At 39.1% G+C, this 22833-nt stretch overlaps 1 protein-coding gene across 1 annotated transcript in view; it reads right to left on the bottom strand.

Moving 5' to 3' along the window:
- The window catches only part of LOC133847595 (uncharacterized), a 92501-nt gene that overhangs the window by 49488 nt on the left and 20180 nt on the right, over window positions 1-22833 (bottom strand). Inside the window, exons 2-3 of the mRNA XM_062282753.1 lie at window positions 22516-22634; window positions 4586-4671 (exon numbers count right to left, since the gene is read on the bottom strand). The gene's annotated coding sequence lies outside the window, so the exon portion shown is untranslated. The remainder of the gene's footprint in view (window positions 1-4585; window positions 4672-22515; window positions 22635-22833) is intronic.

Raw genomic sequence — 22833 nt, 5'->3', positions numbered from 1 at the left:
GACACACTGTTAGGATACTTGAACTTTTTGTTTGCACTTCGCTTCGTTTCGTTTCGTTTTCGTATCGCTTGCGTTGCGTTGCGTTGTTACGTTTCGCTCTCCTTCACTTAACTTGGCCGTGCGCCATGCTGTGGCATGTGTGGCAAGTATCTCACGAGTGCAGCAAACACACACACACACACACTCACGCAGAGGCACACAAAGTTTTCGCTGTGTTGCACATTTGCTACATACTTAGGCAAAAAGTTGTGTGTGCTTAATTCCATTTTCATTTTCATTTCAGCGACGTTTTGTTTGTGTTCTTGAGGCATCCTTTTAGCCCAGTGCCTCAGTAATGCCTTTCTCTCTCACTCACTCACTCACTCATTCGCCCACTCACTCTTGCGTTGTATCTTGAGCTTTTCTGCCTTTTGGCCATTTGCCCCTGGGAAATGGGTCAGCGAAAAACAGGGCGCATAATTTAATTGCCAACATTATGGCAAGCTGCAATGCATTTTCCAATTACAGAAAACAGTTTCCCCACTCTCTCTCTCTCTCACACATTCTTTTCTCCTTCTCCCGCTCTCTTTTGGTGTCTGCATTTCTTTGTTGAGGTGTCGTAAATCATGTTAGCTTAAAAATAGGCGCCTTTGACATTTGAATGCGATTGTCAGTCAATGCTCTCGCTCTCTCTCTTAATTGCCGCACATCTGTCTGCTAGGTTGAGCGTGTCGGATCAGTTCTTTCCACTTCTCCTCCTTCGCGTTCTCTAGCTCACCTCACGACCCCAAACACCTCCCCTCGATGGTATATGGTGCGTGGGTCTTGTCTGTCAGTGTGTCTGTCAGGCTGCCAAATGAATTTATGACAACTAAGCATAAATAATTCAATTCGTGCGTGTTTACAACATTTATTAAATGAAGTGTTGAAGTGGCTGAAAATTTCCCGCCCACATACACACTCGACTCTCTTCCCCAAAAATATCTCAAAATACACAAAAGAGAGGGAGCAACATAAAAAAAATAGATAAATGATAGAAATATAATGGAAAAATATGAAAAGCATCATCACAAGTCAGTTTTGTAAATTGTTTGTCTCATTCATGAGGCTGGGCGACGTTTTGTGCCTTGTGCCTTGTGCTGTGCTGTGCTGTGCTTTGTGGAGATCTTGTCTATCCATCAAATGAGTCATAAGTGCTCAGACTTCCGCTTGGGTTCAAAAAACTTCAAACTTCGAATAGCCAAAAGCAAGCGAAGAGATTTGCGGCGCAGATTTGTGGCTAAAGCTTAAGGTTGTTGCCCATGATCACAGTTCAGTGTTCAGTGCTCAGTTTCAGTTACCTCCTCTCCTCCTCCTTTGGCTCTTTCCCTACCACGAGATTAACTTTTATCTGTTTTGATCATTGCACTGAGTGTGTTCAGTAATTTGATTGATTTCCGCCAACGTCCTTAGGTCCCAAGCTAAGGCTTTTGAACTCTGTAGCTGTAGCTCGCTTTTTGTTTTTTTTTTTGTTACGTTGCCAGCAAATGAATCGAGAAATCTTTTGGTTTTCTAAAAATACAATTCATTGCATAGAAATTTCTTGAGTGTCTTTACTTGGATGCATTTCGCTCTTGAGTCATGTTCTGTATTTTTATTTATATGTATCATGTTATCTCAGACGAGCTTAATCATCGCATGCTGATGCATTCCATTTAGGATCTTTTTGCCAGCAGCTCCTTGGCATCGAACAACGTTTTTTGCAATTGTCCATATGTGGTTATCGTTTTGCTATTTCTGTATTTGCTTTGGTCAACTTATGATGTCAGCTACTGGAAAAAACAGCAGCAACCAGCAAACCAACAAACGAAAAAAAAAATTAAAATGCCGCCTTGTCAACTGCGTCAACGGCAACACGACAATGACAACTACAGCAACAAATAAACAATAGCACAACTATTATAAAGAAAAAAGCAAAAGCAAAGTCGTTAACGTCATGAAATTATAATTAAAAATCTGAACAAGCCGTCGGCTGGCTCTCTGGCAACGACCTCTCCACCTCTCCTGTGTGTACACACTGTACAGTGAACACCCCACCTGGCAACTGTACAACATTATAATCATCATCATCCTCGTCATTATCATCAGTATGCTGTAGTTGATGATCATTTGCGGCTTGTGTATATATTTGATAATTGACTTGGGCTTAACGCAATTAACAAAGCGAACGATTGAAAAAAAAAAAAAAATCCATCAGCGATACAATGATATAAAAAAACAAATGAATATAAATAACAAAAAAAAAAAATCGAGAGAGAGAGCGAGCGAGAGAGGGGGATACAAAATTAACACTAGTTATACGTTTGCGTATCTATAAAAATAATGCATTCAACAGAGATAACACAACTCACACGCATGCACAGATTTAAAGTTGTCATTTGTTTATTCATTTGTGTCTTTAATACACAATATAAACATTAATAAGTTAATAATCGAGTATGCCATTGGTTCGCTGCATAATTGATGTGGGTTCAGTTTTGATTCTGTTAATAGATTGGTTAAATACTCAATGGTGTTTGTTTTTGGTTTCTGCGCATGTCATTCAATTTTTTTTTTTTTTTTTTGGTTGAATGGTAATAATAACTATGATGGCAATGGTAATGCGTATATTGATGATATCATGCGATTATATTTAAGACTCGTTCATAATTAAAACCAAAAAACCAAAAAAAAAACAACACAGAGTTTGCTGCCTGATTTCCTGCTGCGGCTGCAAACGCAATACGTCGCGTAATCTCCCTCCAAAACAGAAAAAAACCCGAAAAGTATAATCAATCTTAGGGCAGCAAACAATTTTCACAGTTGCGGAAAACAAAACGACAAAACGAGAAACATCAGCCAACAAATTGTTGAGAAATTTGCTGTGTGTGTAGTAAACTAACTTCAACTAACCATGAAAAGCAAATAATCAAAAATAAACTGAAGTTAGGTCCAAGCCAGGCCAGGCCAAGCCAGGGCATCAAGGCATCAATTACCTGAAACATTTTTCGTATGCCCCACAACACTTCCGGCAGATGAGCGAACGACGACGACGACAGCGAACTATGACTACATTTAACCAAAAACTATCATTATTATTATCATTATGATGAGTTTGATGATTATGCTCATGATTATTATTACGATGTTTCCATCAGGCCAGAGAGCAGCCAGAGAGCCGCCCGCCCAGCCGGATGGAAGACGTAATTGCTGGCCATTATCTATGGCCTGGCCAAGATCTATGAAAAATGGCAGTTTCTCATTGTTGTTGTTGTTGCTGTATCGTTTTGTATCTTTTGCGATGAGCACAAGCAGCAAGTGCAAACATGACGAAAACAAATAAAAATTTATTTATTTATGCTGTCGCTGTCGCTGCTGCTGCTGCTGCTTTTGCTGCTGTGGCTGTTGTTGCGAATAACATTTAATTATGCGCATAAAACTAATTAATTAGCGCCAGGCAATGGGCACTAGAGTCGGCTCCATGACAAATCAGATAAGCGCAGATGAAGGAGGTATGCAATAGCACAACTTGAAGCACGCGCTAAGCTGCATTTCAATTAAAGCTCTTGTCTAAAGAAGTAGCTAATACTATATATCATATGTTAGATCTACTACTAAAGTGGTAGAGAAAGCATTTAGAGTTTATATAAGATCGATGAAGAGATATGATATGCACTTAAATACACGAGATGATGTAATCACAGTCGAAACAATGGGCATCTCAAGATTATGCTAATGAAATGTTTGTGCTAGAAGTTTTTTTCTTTTTTTTTTTTCATTTTTATTATTATTATTTCTACGACGCGCAATTGATTGACTTGATCTAAGATAGCCAACTCAGAGTTATGTTTAATCACTGATTAATGTTATTTTTTTTTTTGTTTATTATTTCTATTTGACATTGAGAATGGCCAAGAAGCCGCAAAAAGCAACAAAGTTAGTTATTTGAATATCATATAGAAATATAAATATAGAAATGTACACTTCACTTGTAGTTTGCCTTTTCAACAACTACTCAACACCTTTAAAGTCAAAGCACATTTTGTACTCGGCACATCTAATTGTATTACTCGAATTTTGTCAGCAAATTTCGACTTTGATTTTGCAAAAGTCATTTTCTATGCTGTAAGAAGAAAAACCTTTTAGTCTTTGGAACTTTGGAGCTTAGTAGGCTGACGCAAAATTCATTGGCATGCAAATGAGAGTGGATATTAATTAAATCTTGTGTAAAGTACAACATTAGCTTCAAGATCTGATTGGGTTTTCTTTCGCTTTTTGTGTAATGCCAACGACAACTTTTCAATTTTGGCTCTGCCTCAATAGCATGAACGTCGCTCGCTCGTTCTTTTTATTCACTTGTCTCGCCAATTTATTTTCATTGGCAAACATTTCACCAACATCAGTAAAGACAACAACAACAACACTCTCAAACTGAACAAAAAGACGCACCTCTTTAAGACTATAAAAGTCTATAAGCTTTAAGCATGCGAAATTTTGATGGTAACTCGAAGTGGAGCAGTCGAGTGTTCTTGTTCTTGGTTGGTTTGATGGAGGAGGCACAATCCTTAATAGACTTTTAATTACCTACCTTTATGCTTTGTTCTGGCGCTTTTGGGGCCGTGTTGATTTTTGCGCAATGACAGCATGAAATTACCATTAATTTTCCAGAGAGCCCTGCAAACAGTAACGGCGGAAACGCAAAATAGATTAGCATTAATCAAAGTAAAATATACGTAAATAAATATTTGTGGATTTACGTCTAAGAAGGTGTTTTTGGCCACAGATTTGCATAGAACAACGACAACGACAACGATGAGGACTATAATCGTAACACTAAAGTAAAGTAAATGCCACAGTTGCATGTCAAGCTGGCATTATGTGCGTGCCACACACAAATACACAAAGACACACACACACATTCACACAGAGTTAAGTGGCACAATCAAGGCAGTCGACTCCCCAGTGGGGCACTCGAAATTGAATAGACAGCAGCAAGGCGCAAAGCTCTGAGCACTGAGCGCTGAGCACTTGAGTGGTGCACAGGACAACAATCCATAAGAATTGACATGTAGCTCGAGAAATTTGTCACACAAAATTAGCGTTAGGGATGCCGACAATCGAATAGAGTCAAGTCGAGAGCAAGAGCTAAAGCGTGAGACGCGCGTCTAGTTGGATTTTCAAGCGCATCATTTATCAATGTTTTGCGCCAAATCGCCCAGTGACAGCCAACAATAAAAACAAAACCAGTAAGAATGATAAAGTTGAGTCTGCTTGACTGTAAGATACCCAATGGCCCTATTCAATAAATGAAAAGCTGTGTGAAAGCGGTATTATCATTGAAATATACCAAATTCAAATACTGTTATATACCAAAAGTCTCATAACCCGTAAATGATTATACCACAATATAATGAAATATACTAAAAGCTATATTTAGTATATCGATATACATACTACTACATTTCAAATATACCATAAAGTACAAATAAAACCAGATTTTTTACTAACTTCTAATTTTTTAATAAGATTCAGTAATCATTAAAACTGTATATTGTGTATACCACAAATTAAATATGCTTCCTTAGGTGATTTAGATACATTTCCATTACATTATAATACCCTTCTTTCATATATCTAACCGGTATACACAAGCAACAACAACAACGACAGCGAAAATGTTATGGATAAAACAGTTCCATTTCCTCCCCTTTGGGTTTCGTTGTTTGATATTTGTATTGTCGTGAAATTGAGAGATTTACATGGTCTAATATGACAAATAATTAGCATAGAGAGTGTCTGCGTGTGTGTGTGTGCCATTCATATGCATATCAAGTGAAAGATACATTCGGATTAGATACAATCTCTTCTCAAGTGAAGTGGCAGCTTCGAGTGGGAAAGCGTATGTATGAATATCTCTTATCTAGCCATGTTCAAGTGTCAGCTGTTCAACTAATTTTTGCCAACTGCCTTCAAATATAACACACACACACACACACACTTCAGTTGTCGATTCACAATTGACATTTCTCGATTGTCGTTTGTCGTTTGTCAATTGGCCAGTGTTGTCAGTTTGTCGCCCCGGCCAAAGTCAAGAGAGATTTTGATTTGCTGCTGCTGGTCACACAACATTCAATCCAATATTCCAAATGCAGATTCAAATTTTGTATTCGTATTCATATACAAATTCCCACCTGAAACGCTGTATGACCTAACTTGAACCAAGCTATAACCAAAATTCGACACTCGAACGTGGCCAACTGACATTTCAATGGCATTTTGATCGCGTTATTTTGGGTTTTTCGGCTTTCCGATTCAATTTTTCAGTCGCCGAGTTTTAAGTCTCTCTCTCCCTCTCTCTCTCTCTCTTCTTTTTTTCCGTTGTGTTTATTTATTTTATTTTTATGTGTGCTTTGCATACTTGAGCAGCAGCCGAGAGAGAGAGAGAGAGAGAGGGGGTCATGCAATGGCCATCCTCGCGTTTAACCCTCACCCTCAAACACACTCACACACTTTGGAATGCAGTTTTGGCCTCAACACGTTTCGTTTCGATTCGTTTCGTTTTCTTTAGCACCCTCGAGTAGTGTTTATCGAATGTGCCCTTGAATTTCGACTACGAATTGAGTAGTTTGTGCTCGTACTCACAGCACACTCACAATTCATACTCACAGCATTTAGTTTTCAATTTCAATTATTATTATTTATAGCTAGCTAGTAGCTGAAGGCCGTGCGCAGGCGTATGTGTTGACAACAAATTACCTCTTGGCCTGAGCCCGGAACCAAAAACCATAACCCGAATTGTATGTAGCTCCACTCATTACCATAAGTAATTGTCGACAATCGATAATATTTAATGAACTACTGCTGCCACTGGCACTGCTGTTTAGCACTCAAATAGATCACAAATCACCATAAAGTACTTACACCTTGATGTGTAATGTTCAAATTCAATTCCATTGAATTCAATGCAATATTATTTGGATTTAATGTTCCTCACCGTATGCACATTTGAGCAATTAGTTTTGAACCATTCAAATATCTGTGCCTAAGAGGGCAGAGGTAGAAGACAACATGTCCAAATTATACGTTATACATTGAGGCAGCATTGTTGCAACGGTATCAACTACAAGCCAAAGGACACATTGACACAACGTTACAAAGTGCAGGCAACACCTTTATCCCAGGTCACTCAACATATTATACAAAATGTTGCAACTCTGTCATCAGCCTTTCAATTAGAATCTTGTCAATGCCTACTGCCTGCTGCCTGCTGCCTTCTGCCTGCTCTCTGCCCCCTTGTTAACAGGCAGTCTGTCAGCGAGCCCTGGACTAAAAGGACCTCCTCTATAGGACATCTATTGAATAGTATGTTGTGCTTTCACTCCTCTGTCAGCAATTCTCCACTCTCTCAATGTTGGCTTCCCACTCTTTACGCTCCTCTTGCTGCTGCTGCTGCTGCATGTCATCCATTTTTCGTATGACAAAGCGTGCCATTGTTGATTTCCTGTCACACACCCGCTGCCAAGCCTTGCTTCCCTCTCTCTCGCTCTCTCTCTGTCCCCTCTGCAGCAGCATCAGTTGCTATCGTTGCCTACGTCGCTTCTGCTTCTGCTGCATACCTGGGTTGGATACCACTTAACCAGGCAGCCATCTATCCACACAAGAGCACAATGGAGTGCAGCAGCTCAGCTAGTGATGTTTATCGATATATGTATAGAGTAAATTGTAAAAATCGATAGTATTTGACTTGTTTAATAACAAAGTAATATTATCAAAAGCAAAACAATATAAACATATTGAGAAAAAATTTTAAATCGTTAAAAATTTATTAATTCTTGATAAAAAGAATCAAAGTTTAAGCATGTGATGTTAATATTATATATCGGCTTATCACTTAAGTTAGCTTAGAGATGACTTTAGGTTTCGTATCGATAGCAACTATCGACAATACACCAAATTTCTACACTACACGATTTCTATCTACTCTTTACGATTTCTGTTGATTTGAACCAAGTTGCTGATCTATAATAATTGATCCTGAGTTTTTTTTCTTTAAGAAAGATAATACAAATATTTGTTGATAGTATTTTTTATCGATTATCGATAGTATTACTCTATATATACAGGTAGCAACGAATACTAATAGGAATTCACAATAATTGTTGACCCCTAAAAATTTGTCGAGGCACCCGGAATTGCATTTTGTCGTTTCGCCTCGATTCATGCATAATCCTCAGTTACATCCTGCTTCAGTTCAGTTCAGTTCAGTCCTATCCTGTCCAGCCAGCTAGCCTGGGTTCGGTCCCATGGTGAATTGGCGTCGCTGCCCCGTCGCCGTTTGCTGACATGTCAGAAATTTTAACTGGCAATTTGCAGCAGAACGCGCGCCACGCACGTACAACACGAGCAGACGGCCAGACGGGCCACGTGGAGAGCGGGTGGTCGGGGAAGAAGGGAAGGGGCAACCAGGAGCCACAAAAGGACAATCTGACAGGCGGACGAGCAAACAGACGGTCAGACAGACAGACAGACAGACAGAACAGACATACAGAAGCAACGTCCCCAACAATTTCCATGAGCGAGTTCTCATTTCTGTCTCTCTCTCTCTCTCTCTCGCTCTCCTTGTCTTTCGCTCTCTTTCTCTGTCGCTGTTGTAGTAGTCTATGTCTGACGTGTTGTTCTTGTTGCATAGAACATGGCACAATATGTTGCCATGTCTGCCACGCCTTCATCGCCCCCAGGCCACGCCTCGCGTCTAGCTTGCCACTTGAGTGTGTGCTTTGTATGCCAGCGTATGTGTGTGTGTGTGTGTGTGTGTGTGGTGAACATTTTCGGTAATGGTGTCAAAATAATTTGGGTTGTCATTTGTTTTGTCGGCCACCCAGAAAGGTAAGCCATATAAGCAGCGGTGTGTGTTTTGTGGGTGTATCTATGTGTGTGTGTGTGTGTGTGTGAATGACTCCACACAGTGCAGAGGATGCTGAATGCTCTGGACTCTCTGACTCATAAGCTCATAATCAGCAGCAGAGCTCGACTTGACTTGACTGTCGCCTTGCCTTGCCTTGGTCAGGGGGAAGTTTGCCATTTACCATTTACCATTTGCGATTTTTAATAAGCAGGCAAACGCAGGCGGCTAATAAACTGTAAGTGGTTGCCCAGAGCTGAGCTGAGCAGAGCAGAAAGCAGGCAAACATGGGTTGTGCTCGACGCTGGGGGAATAACAAAAGGAACACATACATACATACACATACATACACAGCACATAGAGCGAAAGCACCTTTTGTATTGTTTTTGCTTAGCTTTTGCTGCTTGATGTGTTCGCTTGTTTGCCTTTTTATTAAATTTTTTGCCTGTCGGCGTAAAAGGGGAGGAAATAGCTAGACGATGCAGAGATGGAGTATTCCAGCAGTAGCACGAATAGAAGCTAAAAATATTAATTGATTTTCGTGTTTGCCATGTGTGTGCTTACAGCGCTGATTAACATGCGTCTCTGTGTGTGTGTGTGTAACATTTTCATTTTCTCATATTTTCTGGTATTTTTTTTGTTGTTGTTATATTTTGCGAATTTAAAAGCTTATGGCAAACCAAATTCGATTTGTTGCGCATTCGATGTGCAGCAGTTTTACAGCCGATGCACAGCCAACGTGGCGTATGCGTAATGCGCGTGCCTCTAACAACGACGAACAAAACTGTTGCCTACTTTGCAACTGCACGGACTATGTTCACTTGATTTATGAATACGGGCAGCTCGAGCAAATGAATTTAATTTGTTGCAACATGTGGCTTGATATGTTTTGACAGTTTTTTTCTGTTCTCCTTTTTGCTTTCTATTTATTTGCGCTGTTGCTGTTGTTGTTGTTCGTTGATATAGCATAAATCTGAGAGGCAGACAACAAGTTAAATGGCATCTCACATTTTTGATTTCTCGTGCGTTGAGTCATAAATCATTGGCTAGGTGTGACATGGCTCGGTAACTAAAGCATATAGTCGTATAAAGCACAAGCAACAATAAGAACGTCTCCCAGCAGTCAAGCTGATAATGAATTGTTGTTTTTCACAGTAGTAGTTGATTGATGCTTCAGGCTACGCTCCAGCATTGCTTTTTACATCGCTTAAATGTCGTTTATCGTTGGGCGTGAGGATCTCTGTGGGCGTGCTGTGGGCGTGGCATGCAACAGCTGTCGATGCCAGTGCCAAGTCATCCGTTGCCTCAAAATCGCTCACTGCAAAGCATTCCCCAAAAATGAAAATGACAAAAAAAAAAAAACTCATCGTCATCAACATGAAGAGCCCTTTGTTTGTTTGCTAATAGCTTGTTAGCCATTTCAAAAACAATTTTCCAACAGCAACAACAACAACAACACAGCAGCAGCAACAATCAGAGGAAAGAGACAGAGACATGTGTCCCCTAACTTATCTGGGGAGCTGCCTGGTCTCGACTTTCATAATTCAGGGCAAGGAATGCAAACAGCAACGACAACAACAAAATCACAGAAATATACGCACTCACACACACACACACACACACACTCGACAGACACACACGCACACATATTGACAGCTTTGCCATAAATTTCAGGTAACAGCGACAGCCAAGGACAAGCAGACACATACTTTACACACACACACACACAGCAACAACACCTCGTTGTTATAGTTGTTTTTCTTTTTCGGTTTAGGTCGGTTGCCAAGTGTGGCACTCATTTTGCGTATCATTCATACGACACGTGGTACGGCCGAGACACAAAACGAAAACTGTCCGAGATGCCATAAGAAGATTACGTTTATGTATGCAAATGTTATATGCCAAAAGCCAAATAGACGTGCCCCAAAATCAAGGGGAAGCGAGAGGCTCAATCTCAAGCTCAAGCTCAAGTGTCAAGTGCACAAGTCAAGTGCAATAGATGCTCAGGCATTAGATCAATTGCATTGACATCTTGGCCATAATGATGTAGCATAAGTGTGGGAAATATATCTCACGAATTTAACACACAGAATTGTGACATTGAACTGCTATTTTAAAGGTGCTTTTAGACTTTTATTTATATAATTTTATAATAGATTTGTTGTTCTCTTCTATTATTTTGTGCTTAACTTTATTTTTTCAGTTTTAATTTTATTTCGATTTTAAAATGCAGTATAGTATAATGAATTCGTAGCGCATTTAGAAACAAAGAAGTTACCTTTGGATATTTCCTTTTTATTTTAAGAAAGATGCTTCTGAATTTTGTGTGTATGTCTTTTTATTTAAGGTTTGAATTGCATTCATTTTATTTCGAACTTTATCTTTTTTATATTTCTTCATTTTATTATGATTTCTAAAAAGTATTTGTATGTCTTTTTCTATAATTTTGACGTTGATTGGTATATATTTGGTTTTATTTTGATTCTTAATAAGTCGTAATGAACTTTTAGCGCACTGAGCTATACTGATCTTTGGAAAGAGATTCTTTTGCTTATGCATGCTTTTCATGTATCAATTTATTATGAATTAGTATTTCTTTTTCTTTTTCCTTTTTTTTTTATATTTGAAAAAGCAGGATCGTATTGAATTTTTAGCGTCTTTAGCTTTATCATAATAACCGCAGGCAATTTACAATTTTTGCTCCAAATTGATTGTCATTGTGCATTCAAATTTGAGATGACAGTTAGGGAAATTTACAGCGGCAGCTTATGTTGAGCACACACACACACACACGCACAGGCACACGTATGTATTAAGCACCTTTCACGCAGTTGACACCTCTTGGGGGAATGAGGACTGGCTGTTTCCCAATGCTTTCGAGCATTGTGTGTAAATGATGATGGCCCGTTAAGCCAGCTCAGAGAGAGAAAGAGAGAGAGAGAGAGAAAGAGCTAAATCCCAAGCGCTCCTCTGTCGCTGTGTCTGGTGCCTTTGCTTTTGCTTTTGCGTCAGCCGATGGTTGTTATTACTTTGTTTGTATAACTTCAATTTTGCCAGCTTGTTGCTAATATTTCATCACACAAAGGGTTGTCCAACCAGACTCCCTCCCCCCATTCCACACTCTCGAATTGTAGCAACCACCTTCTGTACCTTGTGTTACCTCTTTCCAACAACAATCTGTTGTTGTTTTGTTTTCTATGTGCTTTTTTGTTTTGTATTTTTTACGAACTTTGAACAAGTTTGTCGCTGTTTCAACCCTTGTGCACATCCGGTGCCCAGAGCCCCCATTCACGTGCTTTTAAAAACTTCAACACATTCACACTCCCAACACACACACACACACACAGACAGCCTGCCTTTTGTTTACGGCAAATTAAAATTCACTTAACAACATTTCGTTTTAGTTTTAATTTTCATTTAAAAATTTCCCCATTTTATTTTAATTTTTTACCTAAATGCCCAAAACCCTTGTTAAGAATTTATGAGCCACTAAAGCCGCAGACGTGACCCATGCAATTTGCATTCTGTTGAGGAGATAAGCGGAAGAAAGAGCACAGAGATATGGAGATGAGATGCGAGGCGATACTATGCGATGCGATACGATGGAAGATAAGAGAAACAGACTGAGAATGCAGATGGCAATTGGTTGGAATGAGTCTGCTTTGCCAGCTGGCGAATGCCTCGTCAATAATATATAAGCATTGCGGCAAAAGAAACTTATTCGCTGGCTCAGTGATGCCTCTTAAAAGGTTTTCCCTATCCATCTTTTTGCTCATTCGTTGTACCTTTGCTCTGTGTTGTGTGTTTTAAGTGTAGTATTTTCTTGGCTGTGCGCTTGCGATGCTCTTAAGAGCCCCCAAACTCAACTCCCTCACACACACACACTCTTTGTCTCGACCTGCCTTTTTACTCAATTGCAATCAATTAAAAATCAATCAACTCAAATGTAGTGAAAAACAATTTTTAATTGAAAAGCAGCCAAAGCATTCGAGAGTGCCCAGAGATGAAAGTAACACGAGGGTGAGAGAGGAGACGAAGAACCGAGAGCAATCCCAACTGACCGGCACCAAACCAAGCACCTGGAAAGTGCTCTGAGAGTGCTGAACATCAAGTGGCTTTACACACACACACACACACACACACACACACACACGCACACATACACAGACATGTGTATAGTCGCATATAAAGCAACCGAAAGCAAAGTGCATGAATATTTTATGAAGATAAATAAGGATAAAAACTTCAAACGACCACGAAAAGTGGTCGACGCTCGGAAATGGACCTCAGCCAAAGGATGCAACGAACAACGAACAACAACAACAACACCAACAACAACAGCAACGAGCACCCAATTCACACAGAGCAAAACAAAAGGATGGAGGGACAAAGTAGTGTAAGAAGAATGAGAGCGTAACGGAGAGCGAGACAACTGCACAGCTGGACGTTCACATGGCGTATGAGCAATGTGCTCTGCTCTGTGTAAGCGACATTTGCATTTTACATTCGACAGTTTCTAGTTTTATTCCAGCTGATCACAGGCCATTTGAAATCGAAGTGCATCCATCGCATTCACTCACCATCAAATTGACTGTCTGCTTAATAATGCAACCACCGAACAGGAAAGCTGAAGAATACAAATTAAACAGCAAAGAAAATCTATTGGAAAAAGTTCTCAATAAAATGTACAAAATATATTTTATACTGCACGTAATAATACGTAGTTGCCCATTATTTATTTCATTGCAAGTCTATTCTGAAACCTTCATGATAATGATTTATTCCACTTAAAGAGCTTGACTCTGTGTGACCAACAACTGAAACTATGTGATCGCTAATGTTGTCTTTTTTTTAATGAAGTTTGCATTATGAGACGACAACGACAACGACAACGACAACGACAACTGACCAACAACAGTCAAACAAACTGGGTCCAAAAAGCGAAACTCATTTCAAAGCTATTAGTCGGAAACTGCACAGCGCAAAAAAAAAAGCAAAAGCAAAAGCAAAAACAAGTCGAAGAAATGAAAGAGAAGCAAAGAAAAAAAAAACAAGAAGACAATGAGAGCAACTATTATAGGATAAATCGTAACGTTGTCAGAGCCAACTAAACTACTTCAGGCCTTGTTACAATTTTCTTCAGCGAAGGCGTTCGTGCGAGCAGCCCCGCCCCCTTTCCTCCCCTTTCCCCAGAACCCCAGAACACTTTGTGTGTGAGCTCTCTTCAGTTGGCTCTCAACGACAGGATGATGATACTCATACGTCCTTCCACCGCCAGCTATTCACACACTTTTCTTGTACAGCGCGGCGCTCGCTGCCTTTTGTCTGGCCAAAGGGCAAAAAACACGTTTGGTGCGGAGCGTTGCGGGAGGGGGTCAACGGAGCGAAACGGCATCGGGCCACTCAATGTAATGAAGGTCATTAGAAATGTACTCGGCGGGAGGAGGAGGAGATGGAGGGTGGTGGAGGGCAGCATAGCGCACGCACAACTCATTTGCACTTGGCCAAGTTGCAGGGTTTGCCATCAAAAAGTGCGTAAAACACAGTAGAGCAAAAGTTTTCTTTCTCGTCGTGACTTGGCCCGATTCTTTCTACCTCTCTCTCTCTCCGTCTCACTCCCTCTGTCTCACTCTTATCTACCATTGTTGGCAGCTTTGGGTCATTAGGTGACGCTTGTCCATGGGCGCAAACGTAATTAGTCGACAGCAACAAAAACAACAACAAAGATGACGACAACATCAAAACATGTAAAGTAGGGCGAATATCGCTCGACTGACCCAACGAGCCATGCCCTCCCCCTCCTCCCCCTCCTTCTCATCGCCACGAAAATGAATGAACCGCATCCCGTCCCCAAACGAATCCAGCCGCATATTTGCCCGTCTCAGTCGGCGACTGAGTCGGAGAGTCTTTGCCGTCGTCTGATGAGTGCTGAGACTTGCGCAAAAACTTGGTAATTAGGATGTTTGTGCTGACAGCAAGACAGACAGTCAGAGGGGGGCAAAAGGAATGTGCAAAAACGTTGCGTTGCGTTGCGTTGCGTTGCGATTCCACAAGAAAGTGAAAAGGCACAACAACAACAACAAAAAAGCATAAAAAGAAAAAAACGTGCTGTCGAACGGGTTTTGGCAGCCAACCTGAAAATGAAACTGAAACCGAAACTCAAGTGGCAGCAAGCAACAGAAGCGCGGCATTTGTAAATTAAGTTGACATTTTAAGTTCAACTTTTTTAATTAGATTTTATCATCATCGTTTTAATCAAGTCTCACACAGTGCCGGACAACTGTCCACCTTTCACTCCGGCTCCGACTCCGACTCCGGCTCGTTTTCTACTTCTGGCCATTTCGCCGCCAATTGCAGCGCTAAAAAGTAGGCAACACATTTTGTGTGCGTATGCGTGTGTGTGTGTGAGTGTGTGCAACAATGTTGAACGAAATTACCTTTCATGATCGTCGTGATACGCTATGCAACTCTGTTTGGGGAAATGGGAAAAGTTGTTGCAGATTTTGTGTGTGTGTGTGTGTGTGTGTATTTCGATTTACGGCAAATTTAAAACGTTTCAGTTTCATGCGCAGCATTTTTAATGTCAATTTGATGATTTTGCCACTAAGCCAAAGAGTTCTCTGTGTGTGTGTGTCCGTATGTGTGTGCTTGTGTATGTGTGTGTGTATGTTTTACGGCAACACTGGCCACTAAGCAAATAATAACAAATGAATAATGAACAGCACCGCCTATAGGGCAGACCAATCAACTGACAGCCGACAACGAACGAAGGATTCAACTGTCTAGTTGCTGGTTTCGGCAACAGCAGCAACTCACACACATTTCTCCCACCCACACACCCACACACACACTCACACACACATTCACAGACAACACTCATTGATTATTTAAACGTTTGCGGTGGCATTGTTGTTGTCCATTGTCTGCCCAAAGTCCCAGTCACAGTTGAAGCTTCTACCACAGCAACAGCAACAACAGCAGCAACAGCAACAACAGCAACAACAGCAGCAACAACAACAACAGCAACATCAACAGCCGCAACCCACAAGAGGCAGCCACGTGCATTTGTGTGCCGCTTCACACTGTGGCATTTATTGTTTACCGTTTGTATCTAAAGTTTTATGGCATCGGAGCATGAATAAATATTGATTCCATGTTGGCTGCCCTCGCCTGACCAATTCCGAATTCTGAATTATGTGCGTCTCTGCATGTGTGTGTGTGTGTGTGTGTGGTATGTCAGGTGTCATTTTCTAAGAGCTCGATTATTTACAGCTAGCGTAAAGCAAAAGTCGAGTGTGTGCAATAATAACAAATAATTGATGAAAGATATTGAGCTGAAAGCAAAGCATCAACATACAATTAATCTCCTTTCAATGTGCACAAAATAAAACAGCAACAATTTGTTAAACATATTAATAATAAATGTGCAAAAGAAACATTATCAGTTGTCAGCTAAAAATTAAACTAAAAAGTTAAACGATTCTTAATAAAAATTCGAGGAATAAACTTATGTTATTGCTCTTTCTTTCATTTTTGTACAAAATAAAATTGTAGCAACTAATACAATAAGAAAAATCGTTCTACTCATTTATTAATTTGTATTGTTTTTATATATTATATGAAATAAAATTGTAGCAAAATAATGGACGAAAGATATTCAGAAACAATTTTTAAATAAACTTCTATATGCGCTGTGATTTTTAATAATAAGGAATATTCTTAATACTCTTTCTATGATTTGTATTCTATTTACAGATAGTAAATAACATTGTAGCAATAATAAACAAACCGTAAGATATTCAGAATCGATTCTCAATTCAACTTCTTTGAATGTAAATAAGGAAACAGTTTCAGTTGCCAGCTATAAACTTGGCATTTATCATATTTTATTAACAAATAAAAAGGAAGTGCATTCAATTGATATTTGCATTCAATATGTAAGCTTAATTTGGCAGTATTTAATCAGAGAGAGCAAGCTCAGGAATATCATCAAAGCTGGCGAGCTTATTAATTTGACGAAACCTCAAAGTTGTGTGTGTGTGCCACAAGACGCGACGACGGTGGCGGCTTGCGTTGCCGCTCTGTTGCACATCGAATGCATTTTGCTTTTGATTCTGCTATGCACAGAGCAGAGCAGAACAGAGCAGTGAAGAGCAGACAAAATCCTGATGCGCTTCAATTACTCAAGCAGTCAATGGCATTTGCTGCAGCAGCAGCAACGACTACGACTACGACGACGACGACAAGGAGCACAACAACAATTGAGGCATTGAAGCAACCTCAGCTGGGGAACATTGTACGCTGAAGTAGCATAGCGCTGAGCCTCCCATTCATGCAACGAGCGCCTTGTGTACTTATTTTTAAACGTATTAAGGAAGCACCACACCAAGTACGGAGTCGACTACCAGTCGAGAAAGAGAGAGAGACAAGCATAATAGTTGGCATTGGAGTTGGAGTTTGAGTTGTGCTAAGTCGACTTGAAGCACAGCAGCAAATGGCAACAGGGCCTGAATAAATGATATGTACCATGTGCATAAAGAACAACTACGTCAAGAGTTGTGAAAGAGCAGAAATAAGATATACTATATATAAACATATGTACATATGTATGTTTGACAGACAGGTAAAAGTAAGCAAGACGCAGTTGCAGTTGAATTGGCTTTCATTCTCTCCCTCGAGTGCTTCACACAAATTAGTTTGGAAATCTTTTGCAAGAATCATTTCAAGATGTTTCACAAAAATGTGTTGCAATCTGCAATTATGCATTTTTTTTCAATTTTGTGTTATCGATTATTTAATTACACGTTATTGGCAAGTCAGAGCTTTACTCATCAATTTAAGGCTTAGAAATAATTTAATAAATTTTGTTTTGTGCAAGAGCAGCGTAGAATATTTATTTGTAATTATTAAAAGAACTGCAATAGAATATTTTTTGTTATAATTGATTTGAATTAGAAATATTTATGATAATATCAAATAAGAAATTTCTTAAATTGAACAAAGAAGTTAATGCAAAAAAAAATCAAACATTTATTGAACGAATGTGCTCAGATATCTATGTTATCTACAACGATAATAAATTAATCGAAAGCTACTACAAAATTACATGTTTCTCTTCGTTTAAGAGATTTTTCGAATATGATTCATATTTTGCAATTTTTATGATAAAAATACATTTTAATTTAGTTGTGTTTCTCATAATCTTGTATGGTATATTTTGAATGTACTATATCAATATATCAAATACAACATTTGGCATATTCGTATTTTTTGTGGTATTATCTCGTAAGAATAATACCGCACTACTTTGCTTTTATTTAAAATGTGGCTTTCTTATTTGTTTCATTTGATTTGTACTATTCATTTTAATAAACAAAAAAATCTTTGATTTCCAAAAAGGTTAAATTACATTTGTATTCGATGATTTGTTATAGAGTATCTGCATGTTCAACACATAAACAATTGCACAAGTTGAGTCCATCTTCGTGATGGACTGCTGTGTTTTGACTACATTTAAAATCAACAAAGTGGCCAACCAAGCAACCAATCAATGGCCAGAGGAAAAGTGGAAAAGTGGAAAAGGGCATCGCAAGTCTTGCAACCGATCAGAGAGCTGAGCAGCAAAAGTTTCGACGACGCTCTAAGTTGCCATTTCGCTTAACAGATTTTCAACTTAAAGTTGCAGCTTGCCACACGCTGCCCGTTGCCCGTTGCATCCACAGTGAGAGCAAAAGTTATGCGCGATACAAACAACAGAAGAAAAAAAAAAACAAGAACAAGAATAAATAAATAAAAACTAGTAAAAGAAAAATGTATGAAAACAGGAAAAATATTTTCGATATTTTTTTTTCTTTACGCCGCTGTCGAATTCATGTTGCAGGCAAATTTATGACTGTCAAAAACTTTGAATCCAAAGAAAGGAGGCGAGAGGGAGAAGAAAGCATAAAGGACATGCAACTATGTTAGGCTTTACACTTTACACTTTACGCACTGTGCCAAGTTTTTTTTTTTTTTGTGTCCTTGCGTTCGCTCAGCTGCATTAAATCACCACTCGACAGCTGTTTTATGTGGATTTTCAAAGTGTTTGTTTTCGTTCGTTTTCTCTCTCTCTCTCTCTCTCTTGTCGATTTGAAAATAATTTTGCAAAAGCCTCGGTTGTCCTTTGTGTTCAGCCTTATCCTTCGGTCTGCTGTCAATGCCCCGTCTGCATTACAAGCGCATGAAAATCAAAGCCACAAACCTATCAAGACATTTTTAATGACGCCCCAACAGCAGCAGCAGCAGGCACAAACCTGGGCCCCAGACTGCCTCACACACACACACACACACTCACACCTCACATGCGCCCTGTTGGGGGCCTCAGTGTTTGCGGTTTTGAAAGGGGCCCCAGACAGAAGTTACAGCGCTCCCTTTCCCCCAACTGTATCGCACACACACACATTTCAAATGAAACAAATGCAAATTGTTGTCATTGAGCGACGTCAACGAGGACAACAAGGACACAAACAGACGACTCGATTGGATTGAATCCAGAGGCACAGGCAAGCTGGCAAACTGACTGCCACTCGTTTGTCCTCCTGTGCCGCCTCGTAAATGTTCATTAATCCGCTGGCAATGCAGACACAACAACAACACATGAATTTTGCGGTGTTTTGTTTTGTGTATATTAATGCGGCTGGCAAAAGTAGCTTTTAATTAGCATGTTGTCTGCGGGCCACGCGACGCGACGCAACGCAACGCAACGCGAGGCAACTTCTCTCTATGTGGCAAGTTGTTTTTGGGGTTTCTGAATGGCTTTTTGGTTGACTGGCGAGCTGAGCTACGCTACGAGTTGAGTTGAGTTGAGTTGAGAGAGGCACAGGTGCTGTCTGTCGACTGTCGACGGCACTAAGTAGTTCTTGCTACATGGGGCATGCCGCGGCTCTAAGGGTTTTAAGCGCCCGGTTTGCGGTTACGTTTTGCGGTTTCACTGAGCGGATTTGCATTTCAGGGGGGTGGGGGAGGGTGGTTGTACACAAAACTTAAGTCTAATTATATATCAATAGTTGGCAAATGTTTTTATTGTAAGTCTTCGCGCGGATTAATTAAAGGTTTTCTACAATGCGATCGCATTGAGAAACTAATTAGCAATGCGACAGAGCGAAGCAGATTAACTTGAAAGATTAAACCCAAATGCCACGTCAAATTGTTTAAATAATTATTTAAATGCCCTTTACTTGTTTGTTTGTTTTTTTGTTTGTTTTTTTTGTTCTTTCTATCCCATTCAAAATTAATCACATATTAATATGGATTTATAATCTAGACACTGGCTGCGTTTTAATAATGGCAATTAACTACCGGGTACTTAAAAGTCATTAGCTTTATCTGCGATTCTTGATATAAACATGCACAATATACTATGTAGTATATACTACATAGTATGTGAATCACTTATCCGTAGTCATTTAATAGCCAATTAGTTGACCGCGTGCTTCTTCTCATTCACACACACACACTCTCACAAACACACACTCACACACACATAATTGCAGTCACGCACAATTCAAATGAAGTGAAACGCAACAATTACGAGTTCATGTTACATTATTATGGGTTTAACAACAGAACGTCTCTATGCTATATATAGTACTATATTTTCTACTCATAAACGCAAAGCAAAAAAAAGAAAATGTTTTCTACTATGCTTGAAATATTTTCAGTGCTTGCATATCCGAAAGCTCATTAAAAAGCACATTAAAAGCTTATTAAACTGATGTTCGAAATTTGCATTTACGAGTATGCCAAAAGAAATTGTTAGCGTTGCAATCAAATTATCATGAAAATACAAGAATTCTTTAGCGTTTATTGAGAAAGCGCTGAAATAACTTGTGCCGATTCAAATCAAATCTTAAAAGAGCAAATCATTTTCAATAGCAAGCTTCATTTAAGCTTCATTTAATTGCAGAAATCTGTAAAAATGTAAGACTTCAAAGTATCTTCAATTTGTAAGCGTGCAAAAATTGTATAAATATCAATAAAAAATGTGAATAAGAGCAATATCTTCAATTAAGCTGCACATCATATTAGAATTCCCAATTGCAGATCTTTAAATTTCAAGGACGCAAGCAAAGATTTAAGTGTTCAATCAAATTAGAATAAGAGCACTAATCAACTTTAAGCTTTGTTTACATTCTATTCAATTTGAAAGCCTGCAATTACAGTCTTAAACCTAGATTAAACCTATCTAATCAAGAAGTAGTTCTTTAATAAATTGGATAAAAAACAATGACTTCATTTAAGCTTCATTTACATTCACAAATCTATTTTGCAAGTCTTTAAATTCATGCATGTAAAGATTTAATTCTTGAATCAAATGTGAATAAGAGCAATAATCAAATTTAAGCTTTGTTTTTTCTAAATTGCAAAGCATGTAAATAAAGATTTAATTGCATTATTCAACCGATACAATTGTTCAATAAATTGCTTAGTTCACAATGCATACATTTTAACATAAGAGCAATAACTTCATTAAAGCTTAATTTAAATTCAAAATTCTTGTATTCATCTCTATCATTTTTAAGAGTGCATGCAAAGATTTAATTCTTGAATCAAATTTGAATAAGAGCAATAATCAAATTGAAGCTCGTTTAAATTTCTTCTTAAAAATTGCAAAGCGTGCAAATAAAGATTTAAGTGCAGTCTTGAACCTACTATATTCTTATATTACTTAATTGCTTGGAAGTATTTTGCGCTAGATGCTAGATTGCAATGACGATGCCACATGGCCTGGCATTTAGCCAATGGTCAATAGCATTGCTTAATTGGCCATATTAGACAGTTCATTGGCATGACGAACGAACAGACGAATAAACGAATGAACGAATGAACGGATGCAGTGCAATGTCAAGCGATGTAATTTGAAGTCATCGCCATAGTCGCAAGTACCTCCATTCAAGTGGGTGATTCAAGTGAATTTTTACAGTGCACGCTAATTAGACGGCACGCAGGCGCATGACACACAAAAAAAGTAAAATGAAACTCAACTCAACACACAGCATGATTTCATTCTATATATACTACGATATAGCATGCATATAAAACTCGAAGAAGGTTTGCAATTGCAGTTGTTGTTGTTGTTGTTGTTGTTATTATGATTATTAGGCATAAAGTGCTGAGGCTGTTGCTGTTGCTGCTGTTGCTTGGGCCCAAGTCTAAGTAACACGATTTTTCTTTATTATTATTTCTTGGCACGCGATCTGACAAGTTAGACGACTTGCTGCTGCTGCTGCTGCTTAGTTGTTGTTGTTGTTGTTGGACTTTGAGCTAGTCAAGCAAGCTGTCGCCATCGCCTTGGCTGGGCTGTGTCGTGTTATGCGATTTACATGAAGTGTTGGCGATGGCAAGAAAATTTTCACGACGCCCGCCCGCCCGCCAGCAACAGCTGCCTCAGAGTCTTGGCCATTTTCCTTTTAGTTGTCGCTGTCTTTCTTTCCAAGGCAATGCCGAAACTCAGCGAGATGTCTATCTGCCCCCACACACACACACACACACACACACACACACATACTATATATATTGTATATAGCTTACGTATAACAATGTGGCTTTTTATAAAGAAATTACTTTTGACGACTTACTTGCAATTAGCCACGTCTGCAACTCGTTGTTATTCGTTGTCGCTGCTATTGTTTAATGCAAGCCTGGGTGTTATATACGACGTTTGTAAAATATTGTCAAGTTTTTCCCTCTTAACGATCTGTAAAAAGACAAGCGATATTAGATATTTGAATTTCGGTTTCGAAATAAATAAACAAACAACTAACGATAATTATAATTATATATTGCAACAGCTCTCGAAGCTCTCTATTGTCAGCCTTCAATGAGATACTAATCAGAGGAGCACTTACAACAGCTCAACTACTCGACTAATGAGTAGCAAAAGCCGCAACGAAACT

The sequence above is a fragment of the Drosophila sulfurigaster genome, chromosome X, assembly GCF_023558435.1.
Source record: "Drosophila sulfurigaster albostrigata strain 15112-1811.04 chromosome X, ASM2355843v2, whole genome shotgun sequence".
NCBI lineage: Eukaryota > Metazoa > Arthropoda > Insecta > Diptera > Drosophilidae > Drosophila > Drosophila sulfurigaster.
Note: the sequence above shows the minus strand (reverse complement) of the source record. Positions and strands in the feature narration are given on the sequence as shown.